The sequence below is a fragment of the Trachypithecus francoisi genome, unplaced genomic scaffold, assembly GCF_009764315.1.
Source record: "Trachypithecus francoisi isolate TF-2019V2 unplaced genomic scaffold, Tfra_2.0 Lachesis_group13, whole genome shotgun sequence".
In the NCBI taxonomy this organism is placed as follows: Eukaryota; Metazoa; Chordata; class Mammalia; order Primates; family Cercopithecidae; genus Trachypithecus; species Trachypithecus francoisi.
In genome coordinates this window covers 80989850-81015912 of record NW_022681458.1, presented here as the reverse complement: position 1 = coordinate 81015912, position 26063 = coordinate 80989850, and the positions used below count along the sequence as shown (strand labels likewise).

At 35.4% G+C, this 26063-nt stretch overlaps 1 protein-coding gene and 1 non-coding gene across 3 annotated transcripts in view; one reads left to right on the top strand and one right to left on the bottom strand.

The window, feature by feature from the left end:
• Positions 1-26063, top strand: part of SLC4A10 (solute carrier family 4 member 10) — a 395086-nt gene that overhangs the window by 31948 nt on the left and 337075 nt on the right. The gene's annotated exons all lie outside the window — the stretch shown is intronic.
• Positions 3776-3882, bottom strand: LOC117095570. Its single transcript, XR_004442087.1, has one exon. It is a non-coding gene; the product is annotated as a U6 spliceosomal RNA (small nuclear RNA).

Sequence of the window (26063 nt, the reverse complement as noted above, 5' to 3'; positions counted from 1 at the left end):
TGCAAAAACAAAATACTACCAAATTGTAGTCAAGAGCACATTAAAAATTCTCTCTCTTTTTTTTTTTTTTTTTTTGGAGACAGAGTCTCACTCTGTCACCCAGGCTGGAGTGCAGTGGCATTATCTCAGGTCATTGCAATCTCTGTCTCCCAGGTTCAAGCAATTCTCTTACCCCAGCCTCCTGAGTAGATGGGATTCGGGGTGTGTGCCACCATGCCTGGCTAATTTTTGTTATTTTTAGTAGAGACGGGGTTTCATTGTGTTGGCCAGGCTGATCTCAAACTCCTGACCTCGTGATCCACCCCCCTCGGCCTCCCAAAGTGCTGGGATTACAGCCAAAAATTCTTTTAATACATCATGACAGAGTGGGATTTATGCTTAGGATGCAAAGATGGTTCAATATTCACAAATCAATAAACGTGATACACCACATTAACAGAATGAGGGATAAAAATCACATGATCATCTCAATAGATATAGAAAAAACGTTTGACAAAATTTGATACCTTTTCCTGATAAAAACTGTCAGGATTCTTTTGTCTTTTGAGATATCTTTCTTAAGCTGTTTCAACATATTACTGTCTATATTTTAGTGGCAGAGTATTAAGTAGTGAATGACTTGTTCACTGTATATAAAGATTGGCAATTTAAATTAAAAATATTCACACACAAGAACATAGAAAATGACATCACTTATCTATTGTATAATTATTTATTTTTAAATAAATGAGGAGGTATAGAATGTATTAAAACAATTGTGATCACTACTCAGTTATTATGTATTCTGAATATGGCTCAACTTTGAAACTGTATTCTAATAACATGTATAAAATACAAATATAACTCAATAATTGAATAATATATTTTTGCATAAAAGTGATATCTTTGAATTAATGTTTGGTGCGTGAGTCACCAGTTGACCATTTAAAAATTTCTACATTGACTGGCATTCAAGCCAATAGAATTTAGGCCTGAGAATTAAAAATTCTATTATAAGAATTTTCTAAAAATGTGCTTTGTTTTATAAATAGATAGCTATATTGTGAAATGTATATATGTTCTTGGTTAATATCCGTGTTTATTTCATTTGGACTTACATATTTCATTTGGTTCTCATAAAAAATTGAGAATATTATAAGCTTAAAAATGGTGTTCTGAACATGAAGTAAAAATATTATGTAGTCAGATTTGCAAAGATTATAATTTGTTAGATTTTGAGATGTAATATTTCAATGATATTCAAGAGTTGTCTGATGATTTCTTTCTACTTCAGTGAATCTATCATTATTAAAATGTCTAATAATTGTAGCAAGCTTTAATAATAAACAACAAATTTGCAGCAGTTTAGAATAAATAATTTTCCTTTCTGAATATTTGTTTGTTATTACTTAATATATATGAATATTGGAAGGAAAGATAATGAATTTTCAGTATTATCAAGCTTATTCTCTGAATTTCAGTTTATCTATCTGAAAAATAGAGATATAATACCTATTTTGCATGGTTTTTGTGGGGATCAATGAGATGGCATATTAAAGTCCTCTAGGCTAAAGCCTGTCACATAAAAATATATCCAAAAATGTTAATTCTTTTATTTTCTACCACAGCAGGTAAAATTCGTAAAATTAACGTGTTTCATAATATATTGATCTAGATTATTTCTAGATTTAAGTCATTAGTTGAGTAAAGTTATTATAACCTACTCGTCATATTTTATCCACTTACCTTGCTCTGAATACCCACGAAGAATAAATAAATATTTCATCAGGATTATTATTATTATTATTTTTTTTTTTTTTCTTTTTTTATTTTTTATTATACTTTAAGTTCTAGGGTACATGTGCATAACGTTTATATCATGTATAACTCCCCAATGCAATCCCTCCCTCCTCCCCCCTCCCCATGATAGGCCCCAGTGTGTGATGTTCCCCTTCCCGAGTCCAAGTGATCTCATTGTTCAGTTCCCACCTATGAGTGAGAACATGCGGTGTTTGGTTTTCTCTTCTTGTGATAGTTTGCTAAGAATGATGGTTTCCAGCTGCATCCATGTCCCTACAAAGGACGCAAACTCATCCTTTTTGATGGCTGCATAGTATTCCATGGTGTATATGTGCCACATTTTCTTAATCCAGTCTGTCACAGATGGACATTTGGGTTGATTCCAAGTCTTTGCTATTGTGAATAGTGCCGCAATAAACATACGTGTGCATGTGTCTTTGTAGTAGAGTAATTTATAATCCTTTGGGTATATACCCAGTAGTGGGATGGCTGGGTCATATGGTACATCTAGTTCTAGATCCTTGAGGAATCGCCATACTGTTTTCCATAATGGTTGAACTAGTTTACAATCCCACCAACAGTGTAAAAGTGTTCCTATTTCTCCACATCCTCTCCAACATCTATTGTTTCCTGACTTCTTAATGATTGCCATTCTAACTGGTGTGAGATGGTATCTCATTGTGGTTTTGATTTGCATTTCTCTGATGGCGAGTGATGACGAGCATTTTTTCATGTGTCTGTTGGCTGTATGGATGTCTTCTTTTGAGAAATGTCTGTTCATATCCTTTGCCCACTTTTTGATGGGGTTGTTTGTTTTTTTCTTGTATATTTGTTTGAGTTCTTTGTAGATTCTGGATATTAGCCCTTTGTCAGATGAGTAGGTTGCAAAAATTTTCTCCCATTCTGTAGGTTGCCTGTTCACTCTGATGGTAGTTTCTTTTGCTGTGCAAAAGCTCTTTAGTTTAATGAGATCCCATTTGTCAATTTTGGCTTTTGCTGCCGTTGCTTTTGGTGTTTTAGACATGAAGTCCTTGCCCATGCCTATGTCCTGAATGGTACTACCTAGATTTTCTTCTAGGGTTTTTATGGTATTAGGTCTAACATTTAAGTCTCTAATCCATCTTGAATTAATTTTCGTATAAGGGGTAAGGAAAGGATCCAGTTTCAGCTTTCTACTTGTGGCTAGCCAATTTTCCCAGCACCATTTATTAAATAGGGAATCCTTTCCCCATTTCTTGTTTTTGTCAGGTTTGTCAAAGATCAGATGGCTGTAGATGTGTGGTATTATTTCTGAGGACTCTGTTCTGTTCCACTGGTCTATTTCTCTGTTGTGGTACCAGTACCATGCTGTTTTGGTTACTGTAGCCTTGTAGTATAGTTTGAAGTCAGGTAGCGTGACGCCTCCAGCTTTGTCCTTTTGACCTAGGATTGTCTTGGCAATGCGGGCTCTTTTTTGGTTCCATATGAACTTTAAAGCAGTTTTTTCCAATTCTGTGAAGAAACTCATTGGTAGCTTGATGGGGATGGCATTGAATCTATAAATAACCTTGGGCAGTATGGCCATTTTCACGATATTGATTCTTCCTATCCATGAGCATGGTATGTTCTTCCATTTGTTTGTGTCCTCTTTGATTTCACTGAGCAGTGGTTTGTAGTTCTCCTTGAAGAGGTCCTTTACATCCCTTGTAAGCTGGATTCCTAGGTATTTTATTCTCTTTGAAGCAATTGTGAATGGAAGTTCATTCCTGACTTGGCTCTCTGCTTGTCTGTTACTGGTGTATAAGAATGCTTGTGATTTTTGCACATTAATTTTGTATCCTGAGACTTTGCTGAAGTTGCTTATCAGCTTAAGGAGATTTTGGGCTGAGACGATGGGTTTTTCTAAATATACAATCATGTCATCTGCAAACAGGGACAATTTGACTTCTTCTTTTCCTAACTGGATACCCTTGATTTCTTTCTCTTGCCTGATTGCCCTAGCCAGAACTTCCAACACAAAAATATGGAACGCTTCACGAATTTGCGTGTCATCCTTGCGCAGGGGCCATGCTAATCTTCTCTGTATCGTTCCAATTTTAGTATATGTGCTGCCGAAGCGAGCACGATTATTATTATTTTTTTAACAATGAAGCAAATGTTCATAATTGACTGGGAATATTTTTTATCAAGAAAATACACCAATTTTTAATTTTATGTGATATGATGATGGGCCTTTATGATAGATATGATAAATTTGTTAAAGCTGTTTCTGTTATTTCAAAATTGTTAACATAGGGAGAAAATAAAATCTTTTTATGAAATTAAAGAGATAGCTTAAAAAAACTAAAACGGGAAATTATAATACAACAATATGCAATTAAAATAACAATCTACAAAAAATACAGGAGTAGTAGAAAATATAGATGAATGATGAGTGATTATAACTTATTTTGAGTTGGAGTTAAATTACAATATACCAAATTATAATAGACCAACATGCAATTATAATTATTTAATTAAATTATAATAGGACAATACACAATCTTCAGGGCAATGACAGTAAATGACAGAGTAAATGACAGAGTTAATAGCATGGCTTTTTTCTTTTCTATTTATGATGTGCTCATGACACAATTTGTCACTTATTTTTTTCTTTTCCTGCAAGCAATGAGTAGTTTTTAGATGTTAACTGACTTGTTAATTTAGGAGATAGTCTTTTCAACATATGTTTACAGATTGATTTGCTGTCCTGCAAAGATCTAATGTTCTTGGTGTTTAGTCTTTCTTTAAATTTAAAGTCTGTTTGGGCTTCTTGACTTTGTGACTTGGTGGTTTTCATTCATTTTGAGAAATTCTTAGCAATTATCTTTCAAATATTTCTTTCATTTTTATCTCCTGTCCTTCTGTAACTTCAAGTTAATGTAAGTTAGGCCTTCTCATCATATCATCTGTATTTTCTGTATTTTCTTCTCCTCCTGTATTTTCTGCAGATTGTTTTTCTACCCTTTTTTCTATTTAATGAATAATTTCTTTTGACCTATCCCTCATCCACTGAGATCTTAATTCATGGTAGTTTTTAGTCCTATATTTCTAGTTGATTTTGTTATAAATCTTCTGTGCTACTTTTTATAGTTTTTAGTTGTAGATCATTGCTGGAAATTTTAAGTTCAACTTTTATTTCCATCATCACAGTAAGCACAGGCTTCACATTTTTTTAAACATTTTGTTTCTGTGATAATTCTTCTACTTGGACAACTGGTGGGTCTGTTTCTGTTGTTTATAATTTATGGTGGCCCTTATTCTTGTTATCATAGCTCCTCTTTTGCCTGGTTAGATTTTGACCGTGTGCTACATTATGTGTTTGTCGAATTACTCATAGAAGTAATTTAAGGTTTATGATAATAATCTCTCTGACATTTTTTTTTTCTTCTGCTATTGCCAGGCATCCAGGGAACCAGCAATTCTGGATCATCTTTATCTGAATTCAATGTTTGTGATTTTCTGTGCTACCCAGATAATTCAGTGCATGACTGAAGTCAATGTGAAGGCTGTTTTCCTTATCATCCTTACATTTAGGGCACACCCTTTTGATATCACAGCCGCAAGCCCTCCAAATTTTGCTTTCTAATCTCAAGAGGCTGTCAGAAGTAGTGTTCAGTCTGTCAAACAGATAAGAAGTGCCCAGAATACCAAGTGGCATCAAATGCTATACTCACCTGTTTGGTTTCCCCAGTAATTCCTTACTATCTGATTAGCTCTTCTGTGCTTGTAGAAATATGTTATAGTTCATCCATATTTTAGTTCTTATAAAGGATTTTAAAGTTATCGTTGGGCATGTGGTCTGAGTTACCTGGCCCACTGTTACCAGAAGTGCAAGTCCCTTTATAGTAACTGTTTATGTAGATATTAAAATACATCTCTAAGCAGTTTTTTTGAGGGAAAACATAGACATATAAATACAATTTTATTGTATATTGGAAATTAAAAACAAGTCCTGATGGCTATTTTATTAGTTCAAAAATGGGATCTATTCTCAATATGTCTCAGAGTGAATTATTAATACTACATATAAATTCAGAACTTTATAGGTATCCAATATTTGTTAAATAATTAACTTGTAAAGCAAAGTATTAATGAGTATATAGATAATCATTCTGTTCCATAAGAAATAAAATTTATAACACATGTTTAAAATTTGAAGTAGATTTGAAACTTCTTTTGTTCTGAAATTTTTTTAAGATGAAATCACATTAATTGTCAGAAAATAGCACTACAATAATTCAGTTACATCTAGTAAGAAGATTAAAAATGTCAATTCTTGTCTAAGGTATTCAGTTTGACTTTTCATCTTCCGTTTGACAGCAATCATCCATGGGTCCCAACAACACTCAACAGCAATCATCCATGGGTCCCAACAACACTCAAAGGGAGGGGATTACACAAAGATATGAATACCAGGGGCTGGGAAGCATGGGGGCTGTCTTGAAATTCTGCTTAGTACTGTACTGATATAATTTTGGTCTCCACTTGTAAATAATTTAACAAACAAGAACTTCTATGGCTTGAGAAGCTCTATTTTATGAGTGCCTTGAAATTTTGCATTAGAAACCTTTAGCATGAATCTTTGCTGTTTAGATTCAACATAGAACCTCAACCCAGAAGCAGAAAACAATCAATTTAAAGAAAAATCCAGATGAATTAAAACACTTGAGATAAAACAATTGATAGGATTTGCCTTGCTGTTTAATAGGTTCATGCCTTTTTGATTTCCTTGATAGAGAGTAGGAGAAAGCATTCTTTTTTTTTATACTTTAAGTTCTAGGGTACATGTGCACAATGTGCAGGTTTGTTGCATATGTATACATGTGCCATGTTGGTGTGCTGCACGCATTAATCCGTCATTTACATTAGGTATATTTCCTAATGCTATCCCTCCCCCCAACCGCTCCCCACAATAGGACCAGGTGTGTGATGTACCCTTCCTGTATCTAAGTGATCTCATTGTTCAATTTCCACCTATGAGTAAGAACATGCGGTATTTGGTTTTCTGTTCTTGCGATAGTTTGCTGAGAATTATGGTTTCCAGCTGCATCCACGTCCCTACAAAGGACACAAACTCATCCTTTTTTATGGCTGCATAGTATTCCGTGGTGTATATGTGCCACATTTTCTTAATCCAGTCTGTCACTGATGGACATTTGGGTTGATTCCAACCTTCGTTATTGTAAATAGTGCTGCAATAAACATATGTGTGCATGTGTCTTTATAGCAGCATGATTTATAATCCTTTGGGTATATCCCCAGTAGTGGGATGGCTGGGTCAAATGGTATTTCTAGTTCTAGATCCTTGAAGAATCGCCACACTGTTTTCCACAATGGTTGAACTAGTTTACGGTCCCACCAACAGTGTAAAGTGTTCCTATTTCTCCACATCCTCTCTAGCACCTGTTGTTTCCTGACTTAATGATTGCCATTCTAACTGGCATGAGATGGTATCTCATTGTGGTTTTGATTTGCATTTCTCTGATGACCAGTGATGATGAGCATTTTTTCATGTGTCTGTTGGCTATATGAATGTCTTCTTTTGAGAAGTGCTGTTCATATCCTTTGCCCACTTTTTGATGGGGTTGTTTGTTTTTTTCTTGTAAATTTGATTGAGTTCTTTATAGGTTCTGGATATTAGCCCTATGTCAGATGAGTAGATTGCAAAAATTTTCTCCCATTCTGTAGGTTTTCTGTTCACTCTGATGGTAGTTTCTTTTGCTGTGCAGAAGGTCTTTAGTTTAATTAGATCCCATTTGTCAATTCTGGCTTTTGTTGCCATTGCTTTTGGTGTCTTAGACATGAAGTCCTTGCCCATGCCTATGTCCTGAATGGTATTCCCTAGGTTTTCTTCTAGGATTTTTATGGTTTTAGGTCTAACATTTAAGTCTCCAATCCATCTTGAATTAATTTTCGTATAAGGAGTAAGGAGAGGATCCAGTTTCAGCTTTCTACTTATGGCTAGCCAATTTTCCCAGCACCATTTATTAAATAGGGAATCCTTTCCCCATTTCTTCTTGTTGTCAGGTTTGTCAAAGATCAGATGGCTGTAGATGTATGGTATTATTTCTGAGGACTCTGTTCTGTTCCATTGGTCTATATCTCTGTTTTGGTACCAGTACCATACTGTTTTGGTTACTGTAGCCTTGTAGTATAGTTTGAGGTCAGGTAGCGTGATGCCTCCAGTTTTATTCTTTTGACTTCTTAGCATTGTCTTGGCAATGTGGGCTCTTTTTTGGTTCCATATGAACTTTAAAGCAGTTTTTTCCAATTCTGTGAAGAAAGTCATTGGTAGCTTAATGGGGATGGCATTGAATCTATAAATTACCTTGGGCAGTATGGCCATTTTCACAATATTGATTCTTCCTATCCGTGAGCATGGTATGTTCTTCCATTTGTTTTGTCCTCTTTTATTTCACTGAGTAGTGGTTTGCAGTTCTCCTTGAAGAGGTCCTTTACATCCCTTGTAAGTTGGATTCCTAGGTATTTTATTCTCTTTGAAGCAATTGTGAATGGGAGTTCATTCCTGATTTGGCTCTCTGTTTGTCTGTTACTGGTGTATAAGAATGTTTGTGATTTTTGCACATTGATTTTGTATCCTGAGACTTTGCTGAAGTTGCTCATCAGCTTAAGGACATTTTGGACTGAGACAATGCAGTTTTCTAAATATACAATCATATCATCTTCAAACAGTGACAATTTGACTTCTTCTTTTCCTAACTGAATACCCTTGATTTCTTTCTCTTGCCTGATTGCCCTGGCCAGAACTTCCAACACTATGTTGAATAGGAGTAGTGAGAGAGGGCATCTCTGTCTTGTGCCAGTTTTCAAAGGGAATGTTTCCAGTTTTTGCGCATTCAGTATGATATTGGCTGTGGGTTTGTCATAAATAACTCTTATTATTTTGAGATACATTCCATCAATACCGAATTTATTGAGAGTTTTTAGCATGAAGGGCTGTTGAATTTTGTCAAAGGCCTTTTCTGCATCTATTGAGATAATCATGTGGTTTTTGTCTTTTGTTCTGTTTATATGTTGGATTATGTTTATTGATTTGCATGTGTTGAACCAGCCTTGCATCCCAGGGATGAAGCCCACTTGATCGTGGTGGATAAGCTTTTTGATGTGCTACTGGATTCGGTTTGCTAATATTTTATTGAGGATTTTTGCATTGATGTTCATTAGGGATATTGGTCTAAAATTCTCTTTTTTTGTTGTATCTCTGTCAGGCTTTTGTATCAGGATGATGTTGGCCTCGTAAAATGAGTTAGGGAGGATTCCCTCTCTTTCTATTGATTGGAATAATTTCCAAAGGAATGGTACCACTCCTCCTTGTACCTCTGGTAGAATTCGGCTGTGAATCTGGTTCCGGACCAAAAAAAATCTGGTCCCAGCCATTTTTTGGTTGGTAGGCTATTAATTATTGCCTCAATTTCAGAGCCTGCTATGGGTCTATTCAGGGATTCAACTTCTTCCTGGTTTAGTCTTGGAAGAGTGTAAGTGTCCAGGAAATTATCCATTTCTTCTAGGTTTTCTAGTTTATTTGCATAGAGGTGTTTATAGTATTCTCTGATGGTAGTTTGTATTTCTGTGGGGTTGATGGTGATATCCCATTTATCATTTTCTTATTGCGTCTATTTGATTCTTCTCTCTTTTCTTCTTTATTAGTCTTGCTAGCGGTCTATCAATTTTGTTGATCTTTTCAAAAAACCAGCTCCTGGATTCATTGATTTTTTGGAGGGTTTTTGTGTCTCTGTCTCCTTCAATTCTGCTCTGATCTTAGTCATTTCTTGCCTTCTGCTAGCTTTTGAATGTGTTTGTTCTTGCTTCTCTCGTTCTTTTAATTGTGATGTTAGAGTGTCAATTTTAGATCTTTCCTGCTTTCTCTTGTGGGCATTTAGTGCTATAAATTTCCTTCTACACACTGCTTTAAATGTGTCCCGAGATTCTGGTATGTTGTATCTTTGTTCTCATTGGTTTCAAAGAACATCTTTATTCCTGCCTTCATTTCGTTATGTACCCAGTAGTCATTCAGGAGCAGGTTGTTCAGTTTCCATGTAGTTGAGCGGTTTTGATTGAGTTTCTTAGTCCTGAGTTCTAGTTTGATTGCACTGTGGTCTGAGAGACAGTTTGTTATAATTTCTATTATTTTACATTTGCTGAGGAGAGCTTTACTTCCAACTATGTGGTCAACTTTGGATAAGTGTGATGTGTTGCTGAGAAGAATGTATATTCAGTTGATTTGGGGTGGAGAGTTCTGTAAATGTCTCTTAGGTCCGCTTGGTGCAGAGTTGAGTTCAATTCCTGGATATCCTTGTTAATTTTCTGTCTCGTTGATCTGTCTAATGTTGATAGTGGGGTGTTAAAGTCTCCCATTATTATTGTATGAGAGTCTAAGTCTCTTTGTAAGTCTGTGAAGGACCTGCTTTATGAATCTGGTTGCTCTTGTATTGGGTGCATATATATTTTTGATAGTTAGCTCTTCCTGATGAATTGATCCCTTTACCATTATGTAATGGCCTTCTTTGTCTCTTTTAAAGTCTGTTTTATGAGAGACTGTGATTGCAACCCCTGCTTTTTTTGTTTTCCATTTGCTTGGTAGATCTTCCTCCATTCCTTTATTTTGAGCCTATATGTGTCTCTGCATGTGAGATGGGTCTCCTGAATACAGCAAACTATGGGTCTTGACTCTTTATCCAGTCTGCCAGTCTGTGTCTTTTAATTGTACCATTTAGTCCATTTACATTTAAGGTTAATACTGTTATGTGTGAACTTGATGCTGTCATTATGATATTAGCTGGTTATTTTGCTCGCTAGTTAATGCAGTTTCTTCCTATCATCGATGGACTTTACATTTTGACATGTTTTTGTAATGGCTGGTACCTGTTGTTCCTTTCCATGTTTAGGGCTTCCTTCAGGGTCTCTTGTAAGGCAGGCCTGGTGGTGACAAAATCTCTAAGCATTTGCTTGTCTGTAAAGGATTTTATTTCTCCTTCACTTAAGAAACTTAGTTTGGCTGGATATGAAATTCTGGGTTGAAAATTCTTTTCTTTAACAATGTTGAATATTGGCCCCCACTCTCTTCTGGCTTGGAGAGTTTCTGCCAAGAAATCTGCTGTTAGTCTGATGGGCTTCCCTTTGTGTGTAACCCGACCTTTTTCTCTGGTACCCTTAACATTTTTTCCTTCATTTCAACTTTGGTGAATCTTACAATTATGTGTCTTGGAGTTTCTCTTCTTGAGGAGTATCTTTGTGTCATTCTCTGTATTTCCTGAATTTGAATGTTGGCCTGCCTTACTAGGTTGGGGAAGTTCTCCTGGATAATATCCTGCAGAGTGTTTTCCAACTTGGTTCCATTTTCCCCCTCACTTTCAGGCACACCAATCAGACGTAGATTTGATCTTTTCACATAATCCCATATATCTTGGAGGCTTTGTTCATTTCTTTTTCCTCTTTTATCTCTAGACTTCTATTCTAGCTTCATTTCATTCATTTGATCTTCAATCATTGATACTCTTTCTTCCAGTTGATCGAGCCAGTTACTGAAGCTTGTGCATTTGTTATGTAATTCTTGTGTCATGGTTTTTATCTCTATCAGTTCGTTTATGGCCTTCTCTGCATTGATTATTCTAGTTATCCATTCTTCCATTCTTTTTTTAAGATGTTTAGTTTCTTTGTGCTGGGTACGTAGTTCCTCCTTTAGCTCTGAGAAGTTTGATCGACTGAAGCCTTCTTCTCTCAACTCGTCAAAGTCATTCTCCATCCAGCTTTGATCTGTTGCTGGCGATGAGCTGTGTTCCTTTGGAGGGGGAGATGCACTCTGATTTTTTGAATTTCCAGCTTTTCTGCCCTGCTTTTTCCCCATCTTTGTGGTTTTGTCTGCCTTTGGTCTTTGATGATGGTGACGTACTGATGGGGTTTTGATGTGGGTTTCCTTTCTGTTTGTTAGTTTTCCTTCTAACAGTCAGGACCCTCAGCTGTAGGTCTTTTGGAGTTTGCTTGAGGTCCACTCCAGACCCTGTTTGCCTGGGTATCAGCAGCAGAGACTGCAGAAGATAGAATATTTCTCAACAGCGAGTGTTGCTGTCTGATTCTTGCTCTGGAAATTTCGTTTCAGAGGTGTGCCCAGCAGTGTGAGCTGTGAGGTGTTGGTCTTCACCTAGTGGGGTATGTTTCCCAGTTAGGCTACTCAGGGGTCAGGGACCCACTTGAGCATGCAGTCTGTCCATTCTCAGATCTCAACCTCCGTGCTGGGAGATCCACTGCTCTCTTCAAAGCTGTCAGACAGGGGTATTTACCTCTGCCGAGGTTTCTGCTGTTTTTTGTTTAGCTATGCCCTGTCCCCAAAGGTGGAGTCTACAGAGGCAGGCCGGCTTCGTTGAGCTGTGGTGGGCTCCACTCAATTCGAGCTTCCCGGCAGCTTTTTTCACCAGTTAAGCCTGACCAATGGCGGGCACCCCTCCCCCAGCCTCTCTGCCACCTTGTAGTTAGATCTCAGACTACTGTGCTAGCAATGAGGGAGGCTCCGTGGGCATGGGATCCTCTGGTCCAGGTGTGGGATATAATCTCCTGGTGTACCGTTTGCTAAGACCCTTGGTAAAGTGCAGTATTAGGGTGGGAGTTACCCGATTTTCCAGATGTTTTGTGTCTCAATTTCCTTTGGCTAGGAAAAGGAATTTCCTTCCCCCTTGAGCTTCACAGGTGAGGCAATGCCTCGCCCTGCTTCAGCTCTTGCTGTTCTGGTCGAGCTGCACCCGTGGACCAGCGCCAACTGTCTGACACGCCCTAGTGAGATGAACCCAGTACCTCAGTTGAAAATGCAGAAATCACCCGTCTTCTGTGTCGCTCATGCTGGGAGCTGGAGGCTGGAGCTGTTCCTATTTGGCCATCTTGGGCACGCCCCCAGCATTCTTGAAATGTTCTTGGTTTTGTATCTGTTGAAACAAATCTGGTGTTCAGCTTAATGGATAGTAATTTTGGCTGAACTCAGCAAAATCAAAGGGGAACTGGATTTGCATATAGCATGGTGAATTTTGCTTACATTTTACTTATGATTATGACCACCAACAAAAAGTATTGAGACAAGTATAAAATATTTTTATCATGTGTTTAAGAAAATAGTTTCCTTTTTTTTTTTTTTTTGATGGAGTCTTGCTCTGTGGCCCAGGTTGGAGTGCAATGGTGCAGTCTCGGCTCACTGCAACCTCTGCATCCTGGGCTCAAGCAATTCTCCTCCTTCAGCCTCCCAAGAAACTGGCATTACAGGCACACACCACCACACCCAGCTAATTTTTAGATTTTTAGTAGAGATAGGGTTTCACCTTGTTTTCCAGGCTGCTCTCAAAATCCTGACCTCAAGCAATCTGCCCACCTCAGCCTCCTAAATTGCCAGGATTACAGGCATGAACCACTGTGCCTGGCCAGTTTTGTATTTCTTTTTAAAATTAGTATTTAAAGATTTAATTGCCACTTGCATGCTGTTGGTGGAAATGTAGATTAATATAGCCTCTATGAAAAACAGTGTGGAGATTTCTCAAAGAATTAAAATTAGAATTACCATTCAGTCCAGCAATCCCACTACTGGGTATATATCCAAAGGAAAAAAAAATCATTATATAAAAAAGATACATTCATTCCTATGTTTATTACATATGGATATAATATGGAGCAAAGATATGGAATCAATCTGTGTGTCCATCTTCGGTTGACTGGATAAAGAAAAGATGGTATATATACATGATGGAATGCTATTTAGCCATAAAAAAGAATGAGGTCTTATCTTTTGAAGCAACATGGATGGAATTGGAGGCCATTATCTTAAGTAAAGTCAAATACTGCATGTCCTCACTTATAATTGGGAACTAAATAATGTGTACACATGGACAGAGAGTGTGGAATGATAGACATTGGAGACTTGGAAAGATGAGAAAGTAATGGGGAGTGAGTGATGAGAAATTAATTTATGGGTACAGTGTATATTTTTCAGGTGATGGATACAATGAAAGCCATTATGCAACGAAAGTAGGTGGGAGAGTAATGGGGAGTGGGTGAGGAGAAATTACTTTATGGGTACATGTGTATATTTTTCAGGTGATGGACACACTGAAAGCTATTATGCAACATATCAATGAAACAAAATTGCACTTGTACCCCTTCAATTTATACTAAAATAAATAAATAAAAAATAAACAAAAAATGAATTGCAAAGGAAAACATATATCCACAGAAATACCTGTAGAGGAATGTTCATAAGAACATTTATAATAGACAAAAAGTGAAAAATCTCAAATGCCCATCAACTGATGAATTGTTATATAAAATGCAGCATATTCATATAGTGGAATATTATTTAATATTAGAAAGGAATGAAGTACTGATATATGCTAAGATATGAGTAAACCTTAAAACATTATGTAAAGTGAAAGAAGCCAGTCACAAAAGACCACATATTGTGTGATTCAATTTATATGAAATGTCCAGATTAGGCAAATCCATAGAGACAGAAGTAGATTAGTGGTTGCCTGGGGTGAAGAGGGGATGAGGGTTGGAGGGGGAAGGAAAGTCACTGCTAATGGGCACAGAGTTCCTTTTGGGGGTGATGGAAATGTTCTAAAATTGATTATAGTGATGGTTATACAACTCTGTGAGCATACTAAGGACCATTGAATTGTGTACTTTAAATGGTTGGGTTGTATGGTATATGAATTACATCTCAATATAACTGCTAAAAATGAAGAATTGCATAGCATTCTAGCATTTGCTTTAAATCCACAGTAAAGGTTTATTTAGGCTCTAACAACTTCTAAGTTATATTCTAGCATTCTGCTGAAACCAAATTATTTACTGCTCTCCTTACTTCTTTTGACTTTGAACATTTTATTGTATGGCATGTTCCATCTGCTAAGGCATGAGTATCCAAAATTGAAAAATAGAGTTATGTATTGATGAATTTTCAGTAAGACCTAGTGGGAGTATATGAGAGCATTATTGTTGTCCAGGACTTCTACCGTATTTGGCCAAAAAAGCATGTATCCTTTTGGATGAAAAGTGAAAAACAAAAGTACATTAATAATTTGTGTATTCATTTTTCTTTTTTTCTTTTTCTTTTTCTTTTTTTTTTTATGAGACAGAGTCTTGCTCTGTCACCCAGGCTGGAGTGCAATGGCGCGATCTCAGCTTGCTGCCACCTCTGCCTCCCAGGTTCAAGCAATTCTCCTGCCTCAGCCTTCCAAGTAGCTGGGACTACAGGCGCCCCCCCCCCACCACCCATCACGCCCAGCTATTTTTTTTCTTTTTTTTTGTATCTTTAGTAGAGATGGGGTTTCACCATGCTAGCCAGGATGGTCTCGATCTCCTGACCTAGTGATCCACCCACCTCGGCCTCCCAAAGTGCTGGGATTGCAGGCGTGAGCCACCACACCTGGCCATGTATTCATTTTTCTATTAGATTTATGAATAAGCTTTGATTACATGAATAATATTTCAGGAGCACCCCAGATCACATATTGTCAATTTAAAAGTATAGCCTTAACATTTTTAAATTTATATCATATAATTGCCTTTTCTCACTGCTGTTCATTAGGGTCTTTCAATTTAATTTGTTTCTCTTCTAGTGTAATATGAACATCATGAAAAGGCAAAACAAGAATAATGTTGACCAGGTGCAGTGGTTCACGCCTGTAATCCCAGCACTTTCAGAGGCTGAGTTGGGCAGATCACAAGGTCAAGAGATCGAGACTATCCTGGCCAACATGGTGAAACCCTGTCTCTACTAAAAATACAAAAATTAGTAGGACATGGTGGCCCGTGCCTGTAGTCCCAGATACTCGGGAGGCTGAGGCAGGAGAATCACTTGAACCGGGAGGCAGAGGTTGCAGTGAGCCCAGATCATGCCACTGCACTCCAGCCTGGCAGCAGAGCGGGACTGTGTCTAAACAAGAAGAAGAATAGTGTTTAACAACAGTATTGAAACAGAATGAGTGGAAGTCTTTCTTTTGGTTAGACTGAGTTTGGAAATCTTCAGGATAGTCTAATACTTAGCTTCTGTTTGAAAGTGCTTTATGGAATTTTACTGTATGAGATTTTCCTAGAACGCCTGTGAAAATGTACTGCTTTGCCTTTTCGCATTGTTTGTTTATGGATCTCTGAGGAATTCACTAATACTTTTAGGCTTTCTATTTGTTGGTTTCATTCCCATTTTTCAAATTGAATTATTCAAACTGCATAGTTAACATAATTTGTACAATCTTAGTAGGAAGTAAAAGTGTTGAAACTTAAGATTTCAGCTATATATATAATATATATATATTTTCACTATAAATGAGTATTTTCGTACTTTAGGATACCTTACTTCATGCAATGGAATTTTAGTTAAACTTATAATATTATACCTTGTACTTTGAAAAGTAAAAGCAGTAGTTTCAAAAAATATGCTTTATGGAGATATTCTACTAATTAATAGTTATATTAAAATGAATAGTATCCTGACTCTTTGGACTTTTTAATTTCTCCCTAATGCTGTAACATAATATTAATGTTTGGGTAATGTATATATTTTTTATATCATAAACAATTGCTAAAGAGACTAAGAGATCATCTAGGCTCTTTCCTTATTTCTGGTTAGATTATATGTAAATTTTTTTACAGCTTATTTTTTCTACAGTAAAAACAATATTGCTTAAGCATTCATTTTTTAAAAAACTGTGTGCAGAACAACCAAACCTCTTTATTCATTGTTTTGAGGAGACAAATATGGAGTGGCTTGCAGTTTCCTTAAAATTGTAATTTATTATAATTAGTGTGTATTTAAAAGAGTTTTCTCTTTAAGGAGATGCAGGATTTTTTTAAAAAAAACTTTATCTTCCAGTAATTTCTGTGACTAGAAACTATTCTACCCTATCAAAATAGGTAGCCTGTATTACAAAAAGAATGCAACAATAATAGCAGTAATAAAAACCAACAACTTTCCTCTTGTTTGTAATTCCCTTGTTTCCCTGAAGTTTCCCTTCAGGCATCTTGACTAATGGTTAATCAGATTTCTATATGATTTGCTAGCCATGAGAATGTCTGTATATTTAAGATTGAAATCAGTACATTTCAGCTTCACTCACAGCAGGATCTTTGAAAGTCATATGCATATATTTATAAGTTTACTTCTAGGCCTTAATGCCTTCATATTCCGAAGCTTTTGGTTTTGTTGTGTTTTGTTTTACCCAGGAACTAAACTCAGTAACAGTTACCTATTGCTCTCTAAGCTGACCAACCATTGCTATATCTGTATGTCCTACATAAATCTTGGAAGTGTCCATTGTGTTTTGAAGTGGATATTACCGCAAGAGTAGCTGGTTGATGAGGGTGATTGATAGGTTGCCAATGCATTTTTCTTTAACTTCCAGTTGAGAGGAAAGATAGATATGGACCTGGCAGTTTGGGTCATGTGTATTGTCCATGCCCCCTCCCCCCCACTCAACTTTGTGTCCTTATGGGACCCCGTTAGGTAATGTGGTAAATTGCTCTTATAAATTAGATGAGGAACTATAGTATCATGCTCTTGTTCACAGTACCTCACTTGTCTTTTAGATAATTTCTAAGAAATCTTTTTATAACAGCCATATCCTGTTTCATTTCTGAAGGGTCTAAAACAATTTTTAAAATACTGGAACCAAGTTAGAGGAAAACAGCCATTTAACAAATCCATTTAAGGGAAATAAGAATACCAAACACACAAAAAATGAATTTAAAACCTGAAGTGACGAAGATGTTTCTTTTTGCTTATTTTGTGTTTACACCCTTTCCTCTTTTTCTTTGATGATTTGGGGCTATATTTCCATTTTCTCTACACAATTATTTTTAAGTTTCGATTACCTACCTTTTCATTTTCTTTCTGAGTTTTCACTTTGCATTTTAAAGGCCATATGTTAAGCTTTGGGTATGATATTGTGACTATTGCACCACATTGGAATGTAATATTATTAAACACTCCCTTTTAACATACTTGAATCTAAACATGTTACTTATTAATGAAAGAAAGAAGATATAAAGTGAAGGAAAATATAAATTATAAAACTATTTAATGGAGGTGGAGGCTAGGAAAGTGTGGGGTGGGGATGGGAGTACAAAAGGGGAAGCAGGACACTCTGAAATATGATTACATATCTGTGTTGCAGGGTATTACAAAGTTGGAGTAGCAATATAAAATTTATTTTATCTGCACATTTTTTGTTTCAGTTGGTTTCCAAAGATGTTGAAACAATATAATCTTGTCAAATTGCTGTTATAATATGAATTTTCTTGAACATCTGTTGGTTTGATCAAGAATTTTTGATGTTTCTGTAGCATTGGGAAGGTTGCACATTTCATAATTACATACATTTTTTGTTAATAGATATTTATAACATTTGTTTTCCTCCTGCCAAGAAATTTCCTGAGGCAAAGAAACATGATGTTGGGGAGCATTTCTCAGTAAGATTTTCTTTAGTTTTGCTTTAGATTCACACTAGTGAAATGTTAGGCTTCATTTAGGGAATATTTTTAATAGTGGCTGTGGACTACTGGACATGAAAAAAGTAGAAACAAGAAGCTCTGGGATTCTAACCCTGATTCTTTTTTTTTTTTTTTTCTGCATTGTAGTACTGTTTTCTTAGTAAAATGAATGAGAGTTTTGGTCATCTCTTTAACCATGTCATAAGAGTTATTATGAAGCAACAAACAAAATAGTTGAACCTTTTGTGCCATATTATCATTGAACTTATAACTAAAGATCACTTGAGCTAACAAATAATCAGAACAGTATTTGTATTTAAACATTGGTGAATTGTACAATGTTGATACGAGATCAAATTGAATATGTAATATGTAATGAGTGAACCAATAAAAAATGGTTTTTAGAATTTGTAATCAGATATAATGACACATGCAGGAGCTATTATGCATTCTATTACAGTGGCTTCTTATAAATAAAGTATTTTTAGTATATTTACAGGCTATGGCATCATTGCTAGACTATATTAGATCACTTAGATATTTAGTTCATATTTGAAAACAGACTTTTACCATAATATTGCTCTGTTTTAAAACTCCTGTGAGAGGGATATTAGGACTTAGAATTAAAATATTTATGGAAAATATTGACTTATTGTTTAAGTTTAGTGGGGATTTTTCTCTTTTTGTTTTTTTCCAATTTTTGGGGTTTTGAGTTGATATAACATTAGAGAATTATATAGTACCCATATTTGCTTTTATGGGCAAAGCCAACTCCTTTAGCTTACTTGCATTTAATTTCATATACCTTATTTATATATACACATGGTTTCCTTAATGAACATAATTTTTTTATGTGAGCTTTTGAAGCTTTGGCAAATAGTCTATGAAGCAGAGGCAACATCACAAAATTCTATTTAATATTTTTATTTAACTTTAATAAATATGCTACAGTTAAAATTTAAAATATATTTCTAGAAAAATTTTGTATGACATTTAGTATGCAAATTATTTCAGAGATTGAAGAATGTATTTCTGTAAGTAGAATTGCAGGAGTGTAACTGAAGCCATCCTATGAAAGATGGGTTCAATTCAAAAATAGTAGTGGCTTTTGATCAATGCTACTTTGGTAAGTCGAAATAATCATGCTCTTTGACTTTTCAAAAGAGTTCATTTTACTTCATTCAATCCCGTGCGTTTTCAAGATCATATATCTGAGAGGCTACGTAGTGTAATGATGACAAAGGTAAAATTAATATTTTAGTCTTGACTACAGCATGAATGGAATAATATTTTGATTGCAGCCCACTGTGATGTTCCGGATCACTAACTAAATATGACACTTTTGTTCTAATGTTGGTGGAATCATTTTGCTTATGTAGTTAAATTCTGTGTGAAGTGTTAATTTTTGCAAAGAAGAAGAGGAAATAGGAAAAAACAAGATAGGTGAAGTCCTGTGGGAAAAAAAGCATATTTGAATATTGATTCATTTCACTATTCATGTTGGGCTCTGGGGATTTCAATTATGGGCTGAATATATAGTAGTAGATACAATTCTAAAAAATGGCTCTAAATCTTAAGCTATTTGACAGCTGGAAAGAAATGTTTATTTTTATTTTCAAAAATATACCTAATTTAAATATGAAAATGATTTTGCACAAGCAAACTTCACATACAACACTGAGCCATAGAAATTGGCTTGTGTGATTTGAATGGTGATCTTGGAGGTAGCTAATAAAACTAGAAAGAGTCCAGAGGCCGTCTTTTCAGTACAATTTGTGTGTTGGTTGTCATGAGCATCCAATGTTTGCTCTTTCTATATTCAAATTCAGGTCTTTCTATGGAAAATCCTATATATAGACTATATTATATATATATAAAATATATAAAGACTGTATTAATATAATATTTGAAAAGCTTTCATTTAATAGAAAATTGTTTTATTGTAATGATGCTACTTGTTATTTCTTTTGCCTTACCTATAAATGAACACATATATTCTCAGGTATTTAAATTTTTAATGTTAAAAAATCTAAAATAATAAAAGAAGGACAAGTATCATATATTTTTGATATAGGCCAATCTGAACTGAGATGAAAAAGCTGTGCTAGTCAAACAGTAATTGCAAATAATGAACTGTTTTTGATAATATCTAAATTAACCTGTAGTTTTCTCATGACAGAATATTGTACCAAATAAAATTTTAGAAGCTTTGAAATGATACTCTCTTTGTTAGAGTGCCAGTTCCTTTGGTATGTGTTTCTTTTTGTCACCTGGGGCAATTTTTCCAACACGTAACACATGTGATTTTTTTTTTTTTTTCTGCGTTTGGAATAATCAGCTTTTCCCTGTGCTCATTAAGGGGGAAAAAACTGCAGCCAAGGTATTAGCACAAAGCAAGGTATTAACAGGGCCCAATCTCTACCAAATACCAAGTTTCTTTGTCTACTACCTAATTAACATACTTTAATGAGTTCACTAAGTTTAATGAATACTTCATGTAAAACTCAGCACTTTCTACCTCTAGATAAATCTGACACCTGATGTAACAGATCTGGCTGATATTATGAATAATTCATGAGCTAGTATTTCTCAGATAACAAATAATAAAGAGTATGAGACATTTAATATGGAAGGAGTTCTTAAAGATTTGCTATATACTTACTGGAACATACTATAATTCTTTCCAGAAGTCTATTGAAATGCATGTTCTAGTTAATAATAGCTTGAAAGAAACAATGTAATTTATGTAAATATATTTCTGCTCATGTTAATGATTTTTAAAATGCCATGAACCATTTAATAGTAACACTTACTGCTTATGTTATATTCTATTAATAGACTTGGTTACCTTGACACTATTGGGTTGGTATGTAGTCTTTTTAGTTTTAAGATGTGAATGATAAACATTTCTAACGTTAAAAATTGACTTTTTGAACTGTTGAGATTGGAAGGAGTATCTATAATGAGATTGATCACTGTTAATGATATTGGGCTAATAAATGTAGACGTGTAGTTGGTGTATTCACCTCAATGTGAAGCCTTTCATTTGCATTATGTTGAGTGATATAATCGAGCTCAGAATTTTAAGCACCCCACATCTGGGTTTGGGTTCTATTTCTACCTTGTTTTCTTCATCCTACTGAAAAATGAGGCAAGGAGAAATATGGATAAATTGTCTAATTTTATGATTTTATTTTAGCAAATATTAGAAATATTTGCAAAAATTATTACTGTGTTCCAGATTCTGTTCTAGGAGCTGGTCAAACAGAAGTGAAAACTAATGTCTCTGCCTTCCAAGGGCTTAGTCTTTAGTGGGGAAGATAAGTTAATTAATAATTGCAATAAAGTATGACAAGACCTATGAAAAAGGTTATCAGATACAAACACTTAATCATTTATGATTCAGCAACAAGAAGTAAGCTTTAATTTGACATTGCACAGGGTGGGATGGGAAGATACTGTGACATCCATAACTTTTCAGCCATATGTCCAGTGTAATCTACAGCCATAAGCTAGTGTTGTGGACTTTTATAACATTGATAAAAATGTACCTATCACAATGAGTTGTAGCAGTTACTTTGAGAAAATGTATTTATGTATTGAATATATATGTACATATGTGTGTGTGTGTATTGCAACTCTCAAGTAATACTGCCATTATTCAAACTACTTTTGCTCTTCTTTGGGACTTGTCTTCAGGTCCTATGATATACTGTTTTGATTGTAGTAGCAGATTTTCATATTTTGAGGTTGCATTTAGTTTCTTAAAAGAACCAAAAATCACTCAGAATAAAATATGTTGTATAAGGTAGCTAAACAGAGTAAATTCATTCTTGTTTAATATAATAGTAATAGAATAATAAAGACACAATCAAACAAAAGTATAGTATGAAACAGGATCTTTATTTTCTATACTTATAAACTCACTTTAAAGGTAGTTTCAGAGAAAGTATTATTATACATAGCAGCAATGCTGGTACATGTTGCTTTGGTAACAGAAAAATTGTAGTTGTAGTATGTATGTTAGTTGTCTAATAAACAACTCTGGCAACAAAACTTTGAAATACTCCACTGATTAAAGTATGGAATGTCAGATTGTCATGAGTTCTGTTCAGGTCTGACTATATACCCAGAATTTTGCAGTTAAGATAAATGCAGCTAAAGGGGAGAGGAAGAGGGGAAGAAACTTGAATATTCCTCTAAGGAATGGGTGAAGGCATCAAGAAAATTTAGCTGGGAGAAGAGAGAATGCCAAGAGGATATGATAGCTGTTTGAAATGATCTGGAGGACTTTCATGTAGAAGAATTAGGTTGACTCTGTTTGTGACAAGAGGACAAAACTAGAGCCAGAGAGTGGATTATGCAGAGAAACAGTTTACCCCAAAGTGGAGCAGGCAGCCTCAGAAGTAGTGAGTTTCTCACTACTAGAAGTAATCAACTAGAGAACACATGATCACTTTCGATTATTTTGAACAGGGACTTTAAATATTAGATGATAGTGTTTTATCAACCTTATGATTCTATGACATCTGGAGATTTTTCTTTCTAAAATATGTTTTACTGGTGCAGGGAATCCATAACTTTCGTTACATATATTTCAATTCTCATATGTTGGAATATATTTAAGTTATAATATAGTCTTTTGGAACACATTACTTGATTTTTTTTTATTCCCAGAGAATATGGATATGCAAAATTTCACCCTTTTTAGTGGAGTCTTTTATAGAAGATTTCTAAATGGATTAATTTATCTTTATTCCTGGTTCTCTACATTTAGTTTGTGCAGAGAGCTAAGGCTGCATTTTCAGCTTTCAATTTATTTCACTTTGAATGTTCTAAAGGATGCCTTAATTCATTATTAAATGTGCATTGTGTCATGCTATCAAGTTCTAGCTTTTCAAACTTTATGATAAGAATTTTGTGTAGAAGGTATTTTCCCTACTTTAAATGAATTATTTTATATCTGCCTCATGTTGAAGCTTGCCTTCTGTCAGTATTTGTGATAAATTAGCTTCTGAATATCATTTGAAATGCTAGACACAAACTGTATGACTATGTAACAATTTCAGTATATCAGATGAAACAATTTATTTTTAGCCCTCTGGTTTGACTGTCTTTTATTTTTATGAAGAAACAGCTAAATTCAATGTCTTTCCTACCAAATTGGGATTATGGGATCATGTAGGATTTATGGCCTTTGTAGGCAAACATTGCTTATGAGGAACAGTGAAGGATATATCCAAGTAAAAAGTCACTTGGTCTGTTTCATTTATTTAAGGATTTATATATATACACAGATGCACACACATAGAGATGTACATATAACACACAGACATGCACACATACATAACATAAATATGGATTAGTGTTTTATTGGACTGCCTCTTTTCAGGTCTAAGCAGAATAATTTGGTAATTAAATATGCCATAGTTACTTTTGGTACAATTAATTTGTCATACAAATACTATTATATACATTGCTAATGTTAGTAACATACTTTGATGGAGAGATCATTTTATAGTGATGGACAACATTTTGTAATATTAAATTGGTAATAAAATCGTGATATATAAACATAGGGCATAGTTGATATTTTAAAATATGATTAACCATCACTATTTATTTAGGGCAGGCAGAGGAAAATATGTTGCTCTTATTTTTGTTTCAAAGATGAGGCTTGTTGCTTCCACTGTATACAAAATAGTGAGTTGAATTATTTAGAATACCAATCCAGGCCTCCAGTTGGGTGACACAGTGAAACTAAATAGACTTATTATGAAGCCATGGTTTGTTATATTCGGCAGTAGTTTGATATATTCTGCAAAGACTAAAGAAAACTGTGACCTCTTTTTCAGGGTTATAAATCCAAGATCTGATGTTAAACTGTTAAAATCATGATTCCATTGCCTACTGTCTGTGTGTGTCTTGCTATTTCTCTGATCCTCAGTTTTTGTATCAATAAATTTGTGTAATAATTATACTCACTTCGTGGGTTGTGGTGAAGATCAAATGAATTAATACATGTAAAGTGCTTATAATAGTGTCTGGCCCGCAGTAATGAATAATGTTATCTTTATTATTTTAGTCTTTAGGGTCTTTCCCAGTATCTAATTTTCTGAGAAGGCGCCTTTTAAGTTGCTGCTATTCAGAGCTCTCTTGCCCTCCCTTTCTTTGTTTCTCTTCCTCCCTCTTTTCTTCTCTTCCTCCCTTTCATCTTCCTTATTTTTTTTCATCCACAGGGTTTATTGAGCATTTACTATGGTCTAGGCATTGGATATAAGGGGAGGCAATTTCTCTTTTCCCTTTTCATTAAATATGCAAAATCTGCTGGTCTAGATTTTGAGTTTTTCAGTCATTCCAGAATGAATGAGGCAAGGGTATTAGAATTTTTGATCCCTCACTTCTTCCTATATCTCAAGTTTTGAGTCCTTTCTGTGCTTGGCCAGGTTTTATCTCGTGTGTACATAATTTACTCCCTTAGTAACCTTTTTTATAAATACTAACAAGGTATTTATTATGGGGTATTTATAATATAGGTTTATAAATACTAACAAGGTATTATTAGGTCATGAGGTTAACTCTGCAAGTGTTTTTATAGTTTGGTCCAACCCAGTTTCCGTTTCTTAGTTTTGCAAAAAATAATCTTACTTCTCTTAAGCATGTCTCTCTCCATACTTTCATACTTTTTCTCACATAATTCTTTCTACTTCAGTATGACATTTCCTGTAGTCAGGAAATTAAATTCTCCAGGGTCCAGATCAAACCTGCCTCTTCTATATAGCTTTCTCAGACCACACTAAATGTAAAGATGTGGCTTCCTCCTCTAAGAGACTATTGTGTTCATCTGAGCCACGCGTATGCTCCTTGCTGAGTGTTTTTTTTTTAATGCAGGACCCATTTTAATATTTCTTTCTTTCTTTTTTTTTTTTTTGAGAGGGAGTCTCGCTCTGTCCTCCAGGCTGGAGTGCAGTGGCGCGATCTCGGCTCACTACAAGCTCCGCCTCCCTGGTTCACACCATTCTCCTGCCTCAGCCTCCCGAGTAGCTGGGACTACAGGCGCCCGCCACCACGCCAGGCTAATTTTTTTTGTATTTTTAGTAGAGACAAGGTTTCACCGTGTTCGCCAGGATGGTCTCGATCTCCTGACCTCGTGATCCGCCTGCCTCGGCCTCCCAAAGTGCTTGGATTACAGGCGTGAGCCACCGCGCCCGGCCGTTACTTCTTTGTATCTTTTCCCCAACAATTTGGTACTGAACAGCTACAATGATAACAGATCATTGGTAAATATCAGTTCTATGGTCTGAATGTGTCTCCCAGAATTCGTATGTTGAAACTTAATTGCCAGTGTGATAGTATTGAAAAGTGGGTCCTTTAAAAGATGATTATGCCATGAGGGCAGAGCCCTCATGGATAGAATTAAGATCTTTATAAAAGGACTTGAGAGGCTCCTTCCCTTCCAACTCTTCCACCATGTGAGGACAGCTTCATCCCCTCCAGAGGGTGAAACAACAAGGAGCCATATTGGAAGCAGAGAGGATGGGCTGTCAGCAGACACCAAACCTTCCAGCACCTTAATAACTTCCAGAACTGTGAGAAATAAATTTCTACTGTTCATAAATTGCCCAGTCTCAGGTATTTTGTTATAGCAACACTAACAGACTGAGACAATCAGCTGATTTGATTAGTTGACATGAGGAGCAATTCTTTTACCTCTCTTGTGTTAAATATAATGTAAATTCAAAAATTATCTGACACTGGGGACTATTAGCAGGGAAGAGAGA